The 20,346-nt window shown below is 40.3% G+C and overlaps 1 protein-coding gene across 1 annotated transcript in view; it reads left to right on the top strand.

The window, feature by feature from the left end:
- LOC122787927 (peripheral-type benzodiazepine receptor-associated protein 1-like) overlaps window positions 1-20,346 on the top strand; it is a 1,795,954-nt gene that overhangs the window by 1,715,291 nt on the left and 60,317 nt on the right. The window lies entirely within an intron of this gene.

The following is a 20,346-nucleotide window of genomic DNA, read 5'->3' as shown; positions in this document are numbered from 1 at the left end:
ACATCCAAAATCTGGGTTTAAAAAGTGTCTGTTACTGATGGACATGTAACTTGTGTTTACTGCTTAGGAGCTGTCCACTTACAGGAGTCTTCTGCCATTTGCCATTCTTTTTCTTAAAGAGTGTTACTAGAGAGGAAAAGGAAATTGGTAGACAAGGGCTTGTTAAAGCATCCCTTTTTGAAGAGGCTTTGAGTGGCAGGATGTGGCCAGCAAGTCTTCCAAGTCCTTTAGATCTTCTGGGGAATCTAAGGACTCTAAGCAGTCTAAGAAATCTAAAAAGTTGGTGGATTCTGCGGCATTGGCTCCACAGACTTCAGAGCTAACTGTCTTTTCTTTTCAGAGCCGGCCCACAGCCTTGGAGCCGGTATCCAAAAGGCCTCTATCTCCATTGCTTCAGTTGGCATCGTCGGTGCATTCTTCTAGGTCTTACAGGCACCAGGCCTTGCTAAATTGCTGTCAGCTCCAACCCAAATGGCTTCAAAGCTGAAGACCACTACTCCTCCTCCTAGCCGTACCGGACCTTCAGAGCCAGAGGAAGCAGACCTGTTGATCGTGGAGGTTTTGGAGCTGAGACCTGCTCCAGTGTCCTCGGTTCCATCCACTCTGATGTCGTGGGCGCTGACCAGGGGACTCTAGGAGCCGACACTCTCCAGTCAGATCCAGGGAGGATATTTAGACTGACTTGGTGTCAACTCTTCCTCTCGGGGCTTCAGCTCGGATGAGCTCAGCTCCTACCTCTCGCCCACGGCCTCGGTGCGGGAGGGGTTGGCAGTTCCTTTGGGTCCATCGACTCCTTCACATCGGACCCGTGGTGCCTTCGAGGTCATGAGGAGAGCCTTGCCCCCAAGACATCCTCTACTTCAGGCCTTGCTTCCTCATCCCCCAAAGCACCTGTGTCTGCTTCTGCTTCCATCATCCAGGCTAGGTGTAGAGACCCAGAGCCTCAGGTAGTCCCACAAGGTGCCCCCTGCTCTTCCGAGACATCCCCAGAGGTTCCATTGAAGAGGTTCCCAGGAAGAGATTGTGCAAGAGGAGACACTTGTACTCCCCACAGGAGTCTTTAACATCTGATACTGACTTGGATGAGTCAGAAGGGTCCCCATGGTCCCCCTCTGAGGATATCTCCTTTGCTGAGATACTCTAGATTCTTAGGCAGAGGGGTGATTGGCAGTCCAAAAGCCCTAATGAGGATGAGTCAGTTCTCCTGAAGGCTTTCAGGTCTCAACCCTCCACCTCTTGGGTGTCTCCGCCCTTCAATGAGCTCATGCAGTTGGTCTCTCTAAGGACGTGGGAGTCACCGGAGTCCATGGAGCCTGTTCCTAGGAGGCCTAATAAGTTTATATCAGCTCCATCAGATAAAACCTTCTTGTCCAAAGGAGTCCCTGTTGATGCCATGGTGGTGGTGGCGGCCACCAAAAAGAAAATGTCTGAGACTTCCTTGTGTATTCATCCTCCTAATAGAGTCTCTAGGATCATGGATAGATATAGGAAATGCATGTTTAGCGACTTTTACTCTCCGCTCTCTGAACTACTTAACCCATTTCACTAGGTTGCAAAGAGATCTCCTTAAGGAGTTGGGAGATACTCTTCAGGGTACTGTAGCTGCAGGGGCCTCTGACAAAGTTGCTGCCCAGCTTGCTACCCTAAATTTTATTGTAAACTCATCCATGCATCTCATATCATATGCAGCTGATGGAATGAGTAGGGCAGCTGGTACAGGAATCGCTCTCTTAAGAGATTCCTGGATGCGCTTATGTTCCTTCATGGAGCCCTTTAAGTCTTCCTTCATAAACACCCCTTTTGATGGCTCATCCCTTTTTGGGCCTAAAGTGAAGGAAACTTTGACCAGGTGTGAACAGGACGGAAAGACGGTCTGCCGTTGGAGTCTGTTTTTGCACCCCTACTCGGCCTTATCCCAAAGGCCAAAGGGGAGAAAAAATGTGGTTCCGGAAAGCCCAAGGAGCCTTTCAGGACACACGTGGTGAATCCCCCTCTAGGGACAGAGGAGGGAGTAATAGTGGAAGACTTTGCACTCGCAGCAGAGGGGGTCCACAACATCAGGGTGACAGATCACTTCTCTGGTCTATCCTATCAGTGGTCCTGAAAGGAGGCCCAACTGCCCTGCTCTGGAGGCAGTCATGGGTCGCTTATCATTGTATCCAGATGCCTGGGAAGAAATAACAAAAGACAGCTGGGTATAAAGTATAATTTCCAGAGGGTACTTCATACCATTTGCCACCCCCCCCCCCCCATCCATAAGGAGAGTCCTGGACATTCCAGCCAGTTACAGGGAACAAGCAACCATAGAGGTCCACAAGTTGATAGAAAAAAAAAAAGTCATCCAGCCAGTCCCAGCAGACCAAACAGGATCCGGAACTTACTCAAGGTTCTTTTTGGTTCCAAAGAAAACAGGGGACTGGAGACCCATTTTGGACCTCAGCAGACTCGACCGATATATGAAGAAAGAGAAGTTCCGTATGGTCACGCTCCAGTCTATACTTCCCTTTTTAGGGAAAGACAATTGGATGTGCTCGATAGATCTGAAGGATGCATACTACCCGCATAAAAATAGCCAGGCCATCCAGAGATTACCTGCTTTTCTGGCTGGGAGCCAATTATCAGTTTCGAGCCCTGCCCTTCAGTCTCACTACAGCCCCCAGTGTGTTCACCAAATGCATGGCAGTGGTCAAGGCTCACCTGAGGTGTCTAGGATTCCAGGTGTTTCCGTACCTAGACGATTGGCTCCTTACCGCCACCACCAAGCATCAAGTGATTCAGGCAAGGGAATGCACGGCACTCTGCAATCATTTAGGCATTACAGTCAACTCAGAAAAGTCTGCATTGTCGCCATCGCAGCATATCGTTTTTATCGGGGCAGAGCTAGACACTTCAACCACCACTCTAAGACTACCATTCGAAAGAATCTTCCTTCTTCATCAGCATGTCAGTACACTGGTATCGAAAGACAGAGCACCAGCTTCAGAAGTTCTGAAAGTATTGAGTTTGATGGCTGCAGAAATCCTAGCCATACCATTAGCAAGAATGCATATGCGGATTCTTCAATGGCTGTTGTTCACTCAATGGTCTTACCAGGAACTTCCAATGGAACATACGATTTTGATTACAAGCTCTTTCAAGAAAGATCTCCAGTGGTGGTTGACGTCTCTTCACGTCACCATAGGACGCCCCTTTGTTTTACCCCCTCCAGTAGTCACTGTGACCACAGATGCTTCCCTGATAGGGTGGGGGGGGGGGCTTTTTCAGGGAAAGACTGCCCAAGGCACATGGACAGATCAAGAGTCACATTTGCATATTAATGTTCTGGAGATGAGAGCAGTACTTTTGCCGTTGCAGTACTTCCAGGACTCTCTTCCTCTAGGAATGATTGCAATTCAGACAGACAGTATGTCAGTAGTCTGGTACTTGAACGAGCAGAGGGGGAACCAAGTCTTACCCCCTTTGCCGAGAAGCCCTCAGAGTTTGGCAGTGGACTGTTTCCTCCCAGTGCTTTCTGTTGGCAATGCACATCCCGGGGAAATCCAACGTGATAGCAGACACACTGAGCAGGGCAATTTTGTTGCCACATGAGTGGTCCCTCAAGAAAGAGATTGTGGACAGGATTTTCTGCAAATGGGGCCAGCCTTGCTGCAACCTTTTTGCCAGCCACATCAACACGAACTGCAGAAACTACTTTGCCCTGATTCCTCCTCCAGGAGAAGTCCTGAGAGATGCACTCATACACAATTGGGCCCCGGGTCTCCTCTATGCTTTTCCACCAATCCCATTGATACCCAGAGTTCTACAGAAAGCAAAATCTCTGGGAAGGACCATCATTCTTATAGCCCCTCATTGGCCTCGGCAGATTTGGTTCCCATTCCTTGAACATCATCTCTTGGAGGATCCCTGGATTCTGGACCCAGTTCCAGACCATCTGACACATCCGTCAGGGGACCTCCATCCTTCTCTGCAGTCACTGAAGCTAACAGCTTGGCTGCTTCAGTTCCTGTCATAGCCAGGCTTCATAACTTCTCCAATGAGACAAAACAGATTCTTTTGTCTTCTCAAAAGTAGTCCACTAGAAAATTATATCTTAGTAAGTGGAAGAGATTTTCCATATGAGCTTCTAAGCAGAACATTGATCCTTACCAAGCCCCCTTGACATCCATACTAGAATTCTTGACTATGATTTTTAATAAAGGAGCAGCAGCCGCAACAGTTCTGGTTCAGTTGGCTGCTATATCTAACTTTCATCTCAGGATTGATGGGCTAAATATCATGTCCCACAAGTTATCCAAGGCCTTTCTCAAGGGAACTTTTCATATGAGACCTCCAGTGAAAACTCCCTATTCTCCATGGAATCTAAATGTTATGCTGTCTCCTATAATCCTTTCCCGTTTGAACCAGCATCATCTTGTGACCTCAAATATTTGTCGTGGAAAACCATTTTTCTGGTAGCTATTACTTCTGCCTGCAGAGTGTCAGAACTTCAGGCTTTATCTATCAGCCCTCCTTATTTGATTTTTCATGCTGACAGAGTATCACTTAGGAGAAACCCCTCTTTTTCACCCAAAGTTTGTTCAGAAACTAATATCAACCAAGTCATTGAGTTACCAGTTTTCTTCCCTAATCATTCCAATAAGTTGGAGTATATGCTGCACCAACTTGACGTTCACTGACAGCTCAGATTTTATTTGGATAGAACAAAAGATTTCAGGAAATCAGACCAACTATTCATTTCATTCTCTGAAGCCAGAAAAGGTAGACTGGTGGCTAAAATAACTCTGTCTAAATGGTTATCTGATTGTATCACCTTTGTTTACTCAGCTGCTAATATGCCTTTGAAACACAAGATTAAAGCTCACTCAACCAGAGCAGTTTCTACATCCTCTGCATTCCAAGCCAAATTGCCCCTTGATAACATTTGTGCAGCAGCCACTTGGTCTAAACCTCATACTTTTATCACGCATTACAAAGTTGATAAGGCCACCAGGGACAGGGCTTCTTTTGGGTCTAGGGTTCTGAAGAATGTACTCCCCTGAACCACCTGAGCTTGATGGTGCTAGGGATACTACCCATCAGTAAAGAATGAACGGCGAGATTGAACAACTTCACATTAAGAAGCTATGTACTCACCATAACATTCCATGTGAGTTGTTCATCTCGCCTTCATTCGTATGTCCTTCCATCCTTCTCCCTCCTGGCTGATAGTTGACCTAGAGGTTGGTCTCAAACTGGTTGCTCAATTCTTCTTCCTCTCCATAGGAAAATTTTTATATGGTTATAGTGCACACAGCAAACAGGATTTGAGGTAATTCACAGTGCATCATGGGATAGGGGCTTGGTCGTGAGCTACTGGAAGACCTCGAGCTTTGCATACAGCCATACTGGAGCCGACGGATCGGATCTGAACCCATCAGTAAAGAATAAAGGTGAGATGAAGAACTCACATGGAACGTTATGGTGAGTACATAATTTCTTATTATTGACCATAGGATGGGTAAGGCCAGTGTCTAACCAAATGGGTTAGGTTAATTTGAGCACAAAAAGGGAAACTGGCTAGGCTTAAAGTGGCTATCTAGAACAGCTAGCCTAGTAGTTCTTTATGAACCTATAACAAAGATTAAAACTATGACTTATCACGCCATGTTAGTCAAGATAGGCATAGTTCCAGGATTTCAGGCCCCTGGCAGAACAAAAATTTTTCCAGTAATAGTCAAGATGGATTCCCATGGCTGGGGTGACAACTTATTCCATGTCAAAACCTCCCTTCTGCTATAAATCCTCTGATTCTCCTAGTTCTCCCAACTGGAATGTCAGAAGTGGTAGAGGCAAAGTGCTGATGGACCTGACTATGCATAAAATAAACAGATTTCATCAACAAAACAGGAAATTTTCAAAACTCACTGTTACACTCATCAGCTATATTCTGCTATTCTCAGTAGTTGTGTGTGGAGGCAGCTCTATTCTGCTACCCCCAGTATCTGTGTAGATCCTGCTGTATTCTGCTACCCCCAGTATCTGTGTGTAGAGCCGGCTGTATTATGCTACCACCAGTGTGTGTGTGTGTGTGTGTGTGTGTGTGGGGGTGTATTCTGCTACACCCAGTATGTGTGTGTGTGTGTGTGTGTGTGTGTGTGTGTGTGTGTGTGTGTGTGTGTGTGGAGATGGGTGTATTCTGATACCCCCGGTATGCATGTGTACGGCAGTGGCTATATTCTGCTATCCCCACTATGTGTGTGTATGGTGGTAGCTATATTCTGCCACCCTCTAGATCCGTAAAGGAATGCTGCAATTATTAATATTTTTGAAGTGCCCCTCCTTGCTGTGGCATGTGCACTGTGTGGTTGCCTGTCCTCCATTCAGACTCACTGATTCAGTAGCAAAGAAATTTAGCTCTAACAAAAATGTATTTTCTGATGATGGGCATTGCTTCTGCTTACAGGATCTTTGAGGTACAGGTCATTCTGTGCAGGGAAGTGTATCTAGTCTATCATAAGGACTGGGTGTTCATTAGGACAAATTAATTTCCTTTTAAAAAGTGGTTTCAACTATTTTTTTTTCTTTTCATACAATAGAAAACAGAGAGGAGTGGGTTCTTACATTTTAGCTGTGCATCATTAGCTCATTTTTTTAACCTGAAGCAGATGCACAAGAGTAGGAAGACTTCACAGTCGTTCATCACCTTTACTATGAGGAGGTGAGAACCCGTAGTCACCAGGCAATCCCTTTCCATGTGGATTGCCAGCTGTAATATCTTTTGTCATCAGTGAGTGATCCTATCATGGTTAAAGTCTACTCACCGATTCCAGTGCTTGCTTTAATAAAGTATCCATCGCAGACATCTGCCCTCTGGCCACTTCATTTGGTCATGAGCTCACATACTCACTGTACATTATGGTTTCAGCTGTGCCTCCAGAAGTCAGACTTCCTTGAATTAATTTGTACTTTAGGACTTGGCCTTCTGAATCTTTGTTTTGTGGTCGAACTCTGGTTCCTTCCGTTATGGTGCTAAAGATTCAAGCCAGTTTACTGACATATTAGTGATGGTCATTATGTTAGAGGGATGTTTTTACACTGTTAGTTTTTCCACAAGGGGGGGTCCCAAATTTCTTCCAAAAGCCTCTTTATCCTGTCTTTGCTATCGAAGTCCTCTGCCTGTTGGGAAAACATGCATTAGTAGTGTAGGAATCCAATCTACATTGTTCTTTCTTCATTCAAAGTCAATATACTTACTACTTGATGGGGCAAACTGATAAGCTGAGAGGCTTGGTTATCCTAATGTAAACAGCTGGCATGTGATATCACTGTGTGTGCTGGTAAGAAGCAGACACCCCCACCCCACACACAAGAACTTTCAATTCAATGAATGACAGTTAAAAACACGTGCACACTATCAAAATTATTAAACTTAGAAAAGACGGCACACTCCTAAATAAGTCTTGAACATAACAAATAGATTTAAAAATCTGAGGTTTAGCTGTTGTACATTTAGAACTATACAGAGCTTCCATGTAAATGTAGAGTTTCTTCTGTTTCTAACAGCAGTGGACCAAAAGTGTACAAAATGTGATAAGTATAAAGTACTGATTTAAAAAAAATACTTCAGCAAACCAGTTTTAGCAAGGTACTGTGATGGATTTTTTTTTTTTGGGGGGGAGCTGCAATAAACTGCAGAACAGCATGGTATAAAGTTGTAAGTTGTTATATGCTTCCACAACAGGGCAAGCAATCAGACTGTAGCCCAGCAGAGAGTATAACAAAGATCAACTAAGAACTTTGCCAATGTTAAAAGTTAATGATAATGTTCTTCCCATGATGCCAACTTATACAAGACAAGAAAATATACCTTATTAAATAGGATTTTATTGAAGAGTCTTATGATACCGTACAAGAACATATACTGTGATCATTCACCTAGCATCTAATCAATAGCAGTTAAATTAAAACTTGTTTGGTAAACCCAAGGAGAAAAAAAGGTGACAGATTTCAAAAGGGTTCTCTGTGTGTAATTCTTCCCTGATTCTGAAAGGCTTGCCATCTGTGAATTGAAACCAAAAGATAAAAAGCTAATAATGGCATAGCCCAAAATAGTGGCCTACTGTACATACATGTTGGTTCACAAAGTCCTTTGAAAAAGTGTGATAGACAGATGCAGGTTCTGTAAAACAGAACTGGAAACGGTTGCACATCTTGTTGGGTGCGATATGCTGCTCATGGTTAAGGGCCTGTATACTGAAAGGGACAATAGTGTGGCAAGACTATTGCATGGGGATTGTGCAAACACTACAATGTAGAATAGTTGAGAAGCATTGGAAACATGAACTGCAAAAGCATTAACAGTGATGAAGTTTATAATACATGGGTCAGCCTATTACCAGCAGTCCAAAGGCAAGAAAACCAAATATAGTAGTCAAAGGAGAATAAAAAAAAAGACAAAAGTCTAACTGAAATTGCTACATCCAGTGATTACAGTGCCTTGATTTCTGACAAAGTCATAAAATACCAGGATTTGCTAGCAGAAACAAGAACAACACTACCCAGACAGTTCCAATAGAAGTAAGACCAACAGGAATATATTAAAAAAAATGAATTGTCATACTTAAATATGCTAACTGTACATTAATCTCATGAACAGTAATCTCATGAACAGCAAGGAGGAGGAAATTCTGCACACACTGCATGTGCTGAAAAGAATACTCTTGGCGAACATCTAATACTAACTTCTTGAACTTGCATCTGGATTTACAAATGTGGTCCATTCCCAGCATAGTATTAAAAACCCAAAGCACTCAAAGAAATTAAACCCTGAGATGCCATAATAGAACTTCTATGTCTACTTCAACATGGCATCCCACCTTCTCCCAGGTGGCCTGGAAGGATGTGTGGTGGAATGCCGAAGAAGCATTTAGGATTTTGAGTGGAATGTTGCATTCATGTTAATGTCGTGGTTAATTTGCTCACTGTTCTGGGGCACCTTTTCGATCTGGAGAAGCTGACATATTACAGCCTGAGAAGATCTTAAAAGGTACTGAGCTGACTAGTCCTATGCTGAAGTGGACAGATATGGATCATGAAGATCTGTCAGTATGATAAGTAAACTATTTTTATATACAGTGTTTCTAAAGTCTTTTGATTCATAGAGGTATAATTTCCAAAGGAAGGGATTCTGTAATTACAAAGCATAAGACAGCTGTATTTTAAAATGTATGTTAGCCCAACAAAGTAGATCACAGTAGCTGTGTGTGTTACTGCTAGAGCTCAGTGTAGTAACTGAAGTTAATACAGTTTGGAACACTGTGTTGTGGGGCTCCTCATTTGATGTCTGTGCTGTATTAATGTGAAGTGTATAAAAGTTACTTTCTTTTTTGGATGAATATAGATTACTGTTTATTTTTAGACATTAAATTAAGCTTGCGAAAGTTTGTTTTGTGGTTGGCAAGTGGAATTGTAGATGCTTCAATCTATTGGTCATTTGTTGCTCCTATTCTTGAGTACACCAGCAGATGGCAGCATATCTGTTTTGAATGCAGTCATCAGGAAAGTTGAGCAGCTTATTGTCTGGAAGATAACAGACAAAGGACTTGCCATCAAAGAAAATGAACATCTACCAACGTGGCCTTCCAAAATATTAAATTTCTAGTGTTATACAGACTTAAACTTTCTTCAGAAATGCATAAGTTTAGCTGTTCTGCAGACTGATAACACTAATCTCAGCTCTCCATCATTTCCCCAAATACCAAAAGGCACAAGGCCAAAAATAACTCTACCCTATCTAAATTCTGCAGCTCTGATGTAGGACATGTACTAAATATAAAATAGTGTTTATGTTTTTGTTTCTTATACACTAAAGCACGGCTTAGAAACTTCAGCTCAGCATTTTTTAAAAGTTGAAGCAAGCAGTTAAGTATGCAGTATAACTATGCCTCTGTTAAAGAATACAGTATTGTGCGGTACACTAGAACACTAAGTGCTGCACCTGTAACGGTTAGTAGACAAGTGATTACTTGAATAAGAGTAGAATAGTACTGCAAAGTAAACAGTTATTAAGGAGAGCATTACTTGGAATAAGATGGCAGACACTAATATCAGGAGAAATTAAAATAAAGCTTTGTACTTAAGTTTAGAACGTCAGTCGGCAATCACATTTTTTCCAAGTGCCCCCCCCCCACATACACACACACACACACACACACATTCCTGCCTAGATATTTATTCTTTTTCACATGTTGCTCGTCGAGGGGAATAAACAATGAATGTGATGTTTGTTTTTCTGCAAGTACAAATATTACTTCCTCTGAGATTGTGCAACTTTGAGCTGGAACATTTAGGAGGAAGGGGGTTGATGGCACTTCATATGGAGAAGAAGAGTTATGCAGTCATATTTCTCAAGTGTAGTTTGTGTAATTCATTTTTTTTTGGGTAATTTATCTTTGTATATTATAGTTGCATATTCTGACTAGTTCAATTTCGTATGACTGGAATTGATCTTACTTTTCATACATCTGATTTGGTCTTTTGCCTTTTGGTCATATATTATTCAGTTATGGCACTTGAAACTACTGAGTAGTAGTCCTTCTGCTAAGCAAACTAAAGATTTAGGAGAGACTTCTAGATAAAGCCTGCAATATTAATAATAAGGCTTACTGCACCAACTCACTGCCTCTTGCAAGACACTGTTTCCCAGCAATCAGATTTTGCCATGGCATCTGAAAGGAATCTGGCACTAAATGTGCAGTTCTTTGAAAACAAAATAAAGTCTGAATTGCAGACTTTGATATAACTGCAGAGGAAAAGTTTAGCAACAGACCACAAGAAATAAGTGAATTAGGTGCACAAAACATGACCAGTATGCCAGAAAGTTTAAAGTATTGACTTTAAAATGCTGGTTTGGATTGTTTCTATGTAGAATAATGAGGGGTTGACCATAAACAGCTTACACTTGTTCCAAGTATCTTACAGTTACTGACCCCTGTTTTTTGAACTGTTTGTGCACCATTTTACCTTACTTTACTTGAATTTATTTTATTTATTTATTTATACTTTAACACGGTAAGTGAACATGCCCAGAGACCCTTTTCAGTCACAATTAGAGAGATGGTATCATCAATCAGTATCTTATTGGGGCATTTTCTTTCTAAAACAAAGCATTAGCCAAGTTCTTTTTGTGCCCATTCTGTCCCAGAATAGTGTGTCCATTCTAAGAGATTACACCACCTTTGATTGCAAAGAATTCACAAATATAACTCCCCCAGTATGCTACTTCACCTTGTTGCTCTCAGACATACTATCCCTGGCTCAGTCCCTCTACAGGTCGACTGTGATGAAAGAACAGCTACAGCAATGCATTTAAACCTGATGCTGTCACACACACATGTACATAATTAATTATTAATTGCTAATTCTTAGAATTACATTCTGGATTCTTTTGTCTAGTTACTTGACTGGCTGTGCTATGGCCTTTCCAAAGGGGCTCCTGAATCCATAGCTTTCCACCTTCCAGGCTGGTTAAGGTATGGTGTTCTACCCATAGGCTACTGCAATGGAAATGATGAAGATAATACACTTGTGTAACTTGCACGTACCCTTAACAGTAGATGTTCAAATTCCACACTGCTGCAGCAGCCGTATCCACCCAATGTCCCCCTAGTGGTGTATTGCAGTATTTTTTTTTTGTTGTTGTTCAGTTTGGGATGAGCATGCTACTACAGTAAACTCTTAACTGGAACTCAAGCAACCAGAAAAAAAAATTGTAGTAGTACAGTATCATTTTCATGTGTTGCACTTTGTCCCCCGCAGAAACATACCTTACATTTTTAGAGTTTTAAAAAGGAAGATAGGAATAAATTCCCTCTGTTCCCAACCTAAGAACAAGTCAAACCAAACAAATAGTATAGGGTACAGTAATAGGCCTATTTATAACAGTAACTCTTAAGCAACCAGAAACTACAGTTATCCGGCATCTACCTGTCCCCATGGGTGCTGGTTAACTGAGAGTTTACTGTACTTATCTACTAGGCAAGAAAGTCCTGAGGATTTTTCACTCTGACTGCTGATTTTCCACTCTTAGAGCTGTCCTGTCAGCAGTAAGAATGGATTAATGGGAGCCAGAGCTTTTGGCAGCTGGTCAGTTGTTGAGTCTTGGGGAAGACACAACTCTTAGGCAATGGCAACAGTGAGGAAAATGAAACGTCTACTATTGTGGATAAGTACAATTTACACAACTGAACTGTTTCTAGTATTTGAAAAGTGGCATTTCATGCATATGTAAAGCTTTGAACTGTTTTTTTCAGGCAGCGAGGGCTTACACAACTGAACTGTTTCTAGTATTTGAAAAGTGGCATTTAATGCATATGTAAAGCTTTGAACTGTTTTTTTCAGGCAGCGAGGGCTTGCAGTTGGAGACAGTTTGCAGTTAATCAGGAAGTGACTGAACAGTGAACTCTGAGGTACTTGTATAAGAAATGCTAAACTAGTAAGCAGATTAGTAAAAATAAACAGTCTGACACTGATGGAAGTGAATACTTTTGGAAGTAGATATATCCCCCAGCAGCCTTTAGCACTTAAACAGCATGCAGTTTAGTTTATTTATTTAATGGTAACCAGCACAGTTAACTGAAAGCATTGAAGATTCACATATGGAAGTGAAATAGAAGGCAATGATAGCTGGTATCTGTGCAAGAGAGAGCACATGCTATTGCATAATTAAAACTAATTTTAGAACAGATAAAGTATGAGTAAGGCAATAGTAGCACTGGCATTCTCCGATAGAGTAATGCAGTTAATTAGGGGGATTTACAAAAGATCAGAGGCATGCCGTAAGGTGGGAGGGTTCCTTTCCAACAAGCTGTGTTTAAATGCAAGAAACAGGCAAGGGTGTCTTCTTTCCATTTTTATTTGCTATATAATAAGACCTACAGGCAATGAAAATAAGGGACACACGAGTTCAGGGATGTAAATGTTATGGTAATCAAAAACAGCTTCATTGATGGATGATATTATTTTGTACTGGAAAAGTCCAGAAAAGGTCATGTCAGTATCATACCTTTCAACTTTATTGTAAGAAATCTGGACAAAGCCTAAAATAATGGGGGGACAAATGCCCCAAAATAGGGACAGATTTTAAACATTGCTCTAATAAACTCAGAAAGTTGCTAGAACAGAGTTTGTGTTAGCATGCATTTTTCTGAAGGATATGAAGTCTGAAACGTATCTATAGTTATTTAGTGACTTCAACTGTCAATGATTTGATAGAAAATTGCAAATTTTATGATGAGTAAGTCATAAATATGAGGCAAAAATCTGGACATTCTGTGAAAATCTGGACAGTTGAGAGGAATGGTCAGTATTAAGGAACATTTTTTATCACTTTTTATTAAAAATTCTAATAAACGAAAGCAATAAAAATATTAAAACATATCAATTAAATAACTATTTACAATAGTCTATATCAAGATTTTATGGAACATTTTGAGACAGTTTTAAGTCTTTTCACAATATAAAATGAAGATAAAAAAACTTGTAGCAGTAAACTATGTACCCACACATGAATTGATTCAGTAATACCTGTATTTTGGGGGACATAACTTGAAATTTAGATGCATGGATAAAACTAATTCTATTATGGCAGCTAAAAATATGTGAGAAGAAAATGAAAGATAATACAAAAGATGGGAAGTAAGAAGCTGTTGACTATGAAAATGTATTATAAGACACAAGCAATGAAAATGTTTCTAGTCCCTTTAGTTTTATGTACAGATCAAACATATTGTATATCAACCAAAAGAGAACCTGTGGATCAGAATTAATAAAAGTTGAAGGAAATTATTTGGGAAGGAAAAAGAACAGTTAAGTAGGATAAGATGTTTCTACCCATAGAACAAGGTGGTTTAAGATTACCTGATTTGAAGGGAAACACAGTTAAAGCGTGTATACATAACACAAGCAGACAGTTATAAATCAAAACAGAAAAAAATGATGATGAAAAGGAGGTGGGGAGTTCCAAAAATAATGAGGGGGAAGGATTTTGGATGCAAGTCTTTAAAGAGAGTAACATCCATACAGATATTCCTGAAAAGCAGAAACTATTTGAAGAATGAAGCCAACACACAAATAAGTAAGGATATTTTACCAATAGGGATGACTGCAATTAGGGTCACAGAAAATAGACAAGGCTGGAGTGTATTAGAGAAACCAAGGTATTGGGTGCAAATAACTAGGGAGAGAAGGAAAATAGAATAGGTTGAAATCAAGCAATGGTTTAGGCTGCTGTTTGGAGAATTCCTTCCCTATAAGGGATAATAGTAGAGTACAGGCAAAGAGGAAAGTAGTAGGGGACTATAAAGTGGATGATCAGCTCTGGTTCACTTTTTAGTTGAGTCGAGGACAGAAGCTGCTGCTAAACATATTATTAGTAGGACATATAACATAATGCATTAAAACTATAAGACTCAACAGAAAAGGTTAAAAAAGATTGGGAAGAAATAAAGGAAAGGCAATACAAAGGAGCAGTAGGAAGACATTGTATGGCCCCTAAGTATGCAACAAAGTCATAGTGTATGATTTCTGCCCTGACGTGTTTGCATAGGTATTTTTATACCCCAAGCAGCTCTGGACTTTCTCACAGTAATGAGTACATGGTAATTAAAATACAATTCACAATCTGTATTGGTTTCAAGGTCCCTAACTACTGGATCGATGTTCAGGGGTGTACTGTGAGTGTAATAGTTACAGAGGATATCATGCTTGCTGAAGTTTTAGTCCATGATTTTGATGCCAGTTATATGTTTGGGCTTGGATGATCTTGGTGTCCTCTGGAGATTTTATAATGGCACCTACTTAAGTCATCAGGAAACCCGGGGTCTGTTTTTAAATTTGTCATTGAATAGATGCCTCTGTACAGTTATTTATATGAACGTAGAATTTGACAGTAAAGGATTTGGCATACACAATTCAGTCATCAGATTTTGGGGGGGGGGGTTGAATTTGGTCAGATCATCATTCAGTTTAAGTAGATAAACCTTTGCATACACTCTGAATAGTTAATTATTGGAAGGTGCATCTGGGTTCAGTCTTATAGTGAATGTGATTGATTTATTGTCAGATTTCACAATAAATCAATCACATTCACTATAAGACTGAAGCCAGATGCAGCTTCCAATAATGAATGGGAATGTGAATGTGATTGATTTATTGTCAGATTTGACTAAGGAGGGAGTTACAACTGGTAGGGAACAGAGCTGTCTCATTGGTAAGGACCAAATCCAGGATTTTATCACCCTGTTTGGGGTGCAGACTAACTAGTCCAGAGATTTTGTATTAATGAAGTCAGGAAATCTCTGGGCATATATGTTAGGGGATGTACAAGTCTCCAGTACAAGGTCTTTTCATCTCAACAGGCTAGCATTCATTATGCAAACAAGCACTATCCATAGATTTCCAGCTACATACAGTTCATCATATTCGCATATAAAGTCTTGTGGAAACTTTCAATCAAGAGGTTCATCTACATCACAAGTGGCAGCTGCCCCCAGAAGTCTTTCAAGATGAGAGGACTGCTTCAGGACATCCATAAATAAATATATTACGATTCCCAGACAATGCTTAGGGTCCCTCAATGCCAGGTCAAGATCATGGGAAAAGAAACTGCTTTATACATTTCACCCACATCCTCTGGTTCACAGAGTCTTGTGAAAAGGTGAAAATAAAAGTCCTTTTGATTCTTAACATGCTTTTCTGGCCAAGATAATCTGGTTTCTGCTATCTCACATTGACACTGAGCAATTTTCTTCAATTTCCTCTCAAGGAAGATCTTTTGCTTCATCAAAGGTATAGATATTGTATATCCACAATTTGTCACACTCTCACCACCTGGATATTGGGGTTTTTGATTTGCAGCACATGGCGAAACTGTCATTGGTTTAAACATTCTGGCATATCATTATTTCATGTTCAATGTCAGATGATTTGATTTTTATCTGATACTGTTCGGAGGTCTTAGCTTATATTTGTGTTGTTTTGCAGTAGTCAGCATGGCTTCCTTGGGGCACTTGTTTATTTTCTAGACCTAGAGTGAAGATGCATTTAAAGGGATTTTTGTATATGAGACTCCTAAAGAGAGCTTCAGTTCCTCTTTAGTGTATAGATTTTGTTCAGGAAGCATTGACAACACTTCCGTTTAAGTCAGTGTATTCTATTACTTTAATTTTTTTTTCTAAAATACAGTCCTTATGACAATCGTGCCATGTAAGAAGGTGTCAGAGAGCCAGGCTGCTTCCCTAAAGCTAGAGTAGCTTTCTCTATAGAGACTTTGTTTATGCATAAGCTGGTGTTATGTATTGCTTTAATTAAAAAAAAAAAAATCAGTTCACGCAACCCTGACTGCAGCCTAGATGACACAAATTAGAGTAGGGTGGCTGGGTGCTGGAAGAACTGGACAGATGAGGATGGGAGGGAGCAGCTTGCACTGGGTAATCCATCCTAAGAGAGGCAGACATGGTTCCCAGTTGGCCATTTGATATCAGGCACTTGAAGGCAGGCACAACATGAATAGCTGTAGACTGGATTGTGCTCAAGACAGTGATGTTAGCCCTCCTAGGTGTGTGTGTGTGTGTGTGTGTGTGTGTGTGTGTGTGTGTGTGTGTGTGTGTGTGTGTGTGTGTGTGTGTGTGTGTGTGTGTGTGCGCGCGCACAACTAATAGGAATACATAAGGAGGCTACTGGATTGGTGATGGTGCTTATGTCAGAAGGAAGTGTTAGACTTAGGGTCATAGCCTGGTATCCAGGCTGCTGGGGGTGGGGTGGGGAGGGGAGAGTCATTTAGTAGGTAAAATCTCCGTAGTACCCAGATCTGGAGAGTAAACCAGGCTTCAAGCTGCAGGATAAATATGTCATGCCCAACAAAGAAGTTGCAGATGGAGGTGCAAGCAATGGCACAAACCACCTACTTGGATGCTTAAATGACAGACCCTCTGGGTAGCTCTCACTTACAAACTGGGATTAATTAATACAGGGGAATGAGTGGGTTCATGTTGAACTAGAGGAAGCTTAATAGCATAAACAGGAGCAAAAATTACCTAGAAAAAATTCAGCTCCCTCCTGCTTATCCTTATGCATGTTATGCAAGAAAGCAGACTCTTCACAGGATGGACAATAGAAGTAACTGTTGTTTTTGAGTACCATAAACAAATGCATCAAAAGTTGGAACATGAGTTTGTTTCATCAGCAGCAAACTGGGTGCCCAAGTGGGGAAATTAAATATTTCCAAATGGATAGATGATTGCATAGGATTTTATTACTTGTTGGGTAATTCTCTTCATAGAGCCATCTAGACTCATTTTGGGAAAGCAGTTTCTGAACCCACCATCTCTTTAAGGGGAGTGCCTTCCCCTGCTATCTGCAGAACAGCACACTGGTTGGCATTCCTCTCCTTTACTAACTGTGTATTAGATTATTGGTCCACATCTTTTATTTTACTTTTGTTTACCAGGTTTGTCCGACTGGGTTTATTCAAAAAATCCCTTTTCAGAGGAGGCCCTGAGGAAAAAAGGTCCAACATGTTATAAATAGACATTCAGTAATATACATGAACAGACATTAAATATACTTTAACAATTACACATTCATTTGCTAGTTAGATTACATTCATATGAAAAAAGAGGCAACTGTTATAGTATAAAAGATACTTGTGCATTAGCATATGTTGAAACAATTGAGCATGTGATGAGGTGTAGTAGTGGGTTGGTAAGACAATAGATCATGTGATTACTGCTTAGAAATTCAATAAAATGGAAGTACGAGGGAACTAGGTAGGGAAGAAAATATTAATATTGTAGTTAAGAGGTAGAATGTAAAACAGGTAAGAGACAATTACATATGTGGCTATCATAAGGTTTGTATCAGAAGTATACAGGTGGGGCTGAGCTATGTTACAAAGCAATGTATATAGCTGAGATGCTAGTAAAACTATTCAGGTATTGGTGGAGATGGGTTGTGGAGCATAAGATTTTGAGTGAAGAGAAATGATTTGATGATATTGCAAGTTGAAGATAACTGTGTTATTTATACTGGAGATGTACAGGAACAAATCCATTGATTTGAGAGTAGAAATTTTGTTGTGTTTTAAATGAGTTTGCATTCTGAATAAATTTAATTAATATTGGGATGTGGGTCCATAGTTTTTTTTTTCATAAATGTTCTTTATTCAGATAAGCTGTCAACAGAACACACATCTAGATGAAAGCAGCACAACATGAAACACTAAACCATTCACATAACTGCCGAGCATATCAATGTAAGAGTCACTATGCAGATTATTCCTTTCGGCAACTACCCCTATTACACCCTTAATACACCTTCCTCTCATTTGTGTACTTTCCACAGTATCAAATACACTTCTTTGAACCATTTATGAAGAGAGTCCTCTATCTGACAAGTGCATAACAGCTTTATAATGTCCTGTTCAAACAGTAGAAAAGAAGCTTTCAGTAATCTTAAAAACATGTGCAATATTTATTTTGTAATAGGACCACACTTTACGCTCATATTCCATACGTTTTTCTGCTACCTCTTAAGGCCGCAATTTCCACTCCCTAAAAATTAAAGCCAAGACTACTAACACAAACTGTCATCCACAAAGATTGCTCTTTATTTAATAGCATGTGTTGGTCCTGTAATCCCAGCAGCCAGTCACACAACCTCTCAGTACCTGGAAGATTCATCCACGTCACCCATGAGGTTGTGTCGCAAGCACTTTCCCATGTCTCAGCCACTTTAGCGCAATGCCAAATTATGTGAATATAATCTGCTTCTTCACCCAAATGAGTGAACCCCACCCCTACTACAAATTCTACATTTTGATTGCTGCCAGTGGTGGACAAAGTTTGTAAAATGTGAACACTATGGTGGGTGTGTCAAACTCCAGCCACGATACCAAATTAGCCAATTATTGTCGACCATTTTACGTTTTAGAGCTGTAAAGTGACCCTCCTCATTTGTGTCTATTTGTATACCATAGATAAGAAACCTCTAGTTACCACTCTGTTCAAGAAAAAGGATTGTTGTGGGTCCATAGTTTAGTTACACTGTAGGATGATTTAGTTATTGTGATTTTTCTCTAGAGTATAAAATTCTGTAGTGGGAGTAGTATTGTTTTAAGTTAAGGAATGGGGAAATTTCTGGATTACAGGTAATTCTGTGTGTTGTAGTTAGCTTAGGTGATTTTGTTACAACAGTTGTTCAGAGTATGCTTGCTGGAGTCTTCAGTTGACTTTAACATAAGTAGCATTGTGTTCTTCCCAGACAGATAATGTAAAGATGGGCAATGAACCTTATGATTTGGTTATGAGATACTCACTCTAACATTAGATTATTGAATTCCTCCTGTCTTTCAAAAGGATTCCCTCCTTCATCTTTGTTTTTCCTCTCCAAATCCTGTTGTTTTGTGTAGGTAGTCCAGATGCATTTTCCAGATCCAGGAGAATTTAAAGTTATGTTCAGTGATAATGATAGTATGGTGGCTTACCTTCTTCCACAAAATATTTATTACAGGAAAACAGTATTGTGGCTGAATTAGTAAAATGATGACTAATATCTTTACGTTACTTTACCAGTGTTCAACCACTGCAACAGTGGATTAATCATTTTCCTAGATTGGTCCCAATGGCAGGGAGACAAAGTGCGATGGATATTAGAGCCGTAAAATTTTATTTTTCATCAAAGTCGTAATGTGTGTGTGGTATTGGAATTCATTTAGACTTAATGACAGGATGCATTAGTGTAGCCTAGGCCTGGTATATCACAGTACTTTAGTATTCCCTGCAGAGAGTGAGAGCAAATACCATTGTAGGTGGGAGAGCTGGTGATATTGAAAGTTAACTTCTGAAGTTGATGCAGGTTTCTTTTGGAATTTCCTAGGATAATTGTACATTTTAACAAACTATCAGGGCATGCTGACTGGCATACTACCGATTTTGGTACTTCAAACCCAGAGACACCAGACTGAACATGCATATATTGTGTTTGCACCAGTCATAGCATCTGAGCTGTATAGCATCACTGTTTATGGAGTTGTACGCACATTTGGCTGTTTTACCAAAATACATGCTGTGAAGATGGGGACAGTTTGGTTATTCCCTGCAGAATTTCTTTGTTGGGGAGCCCAGCCTTAATTTTATGTTTTGGAGGATTAGCAGCTTCTGTACAGTGTACTGTATTCATATTTTGGTTTATGGAGAACATAACTTTTTTTGGAAGGCGCACACGGGATTTTTTCTGTAGTTTGACAACTGATGAATTAGTGTTAAATTGTTTACCTTGTAGCTGACCTTTCCTTTTTCAGCAGCCATGAAG

This window comes from Protopterus annectens, chromosome 13.part0 (assembly GCF_019279795.1).
Source record: "Protopterus annectens isolate FY-2018-M chromosome 13.part0, PAN1.0, whole genome shotgun sequence".
NCBI lineage: Eukaryota > Metazoa > Chordata > Ceratodontiformes > Protopteridae > Protopterus > Protopterus annectens.
The sequence above is the reverse complement of the archived record's forward strand: the minus strand, read 5'-3'. Positions and strand labels throughout refer to the sequence as shown.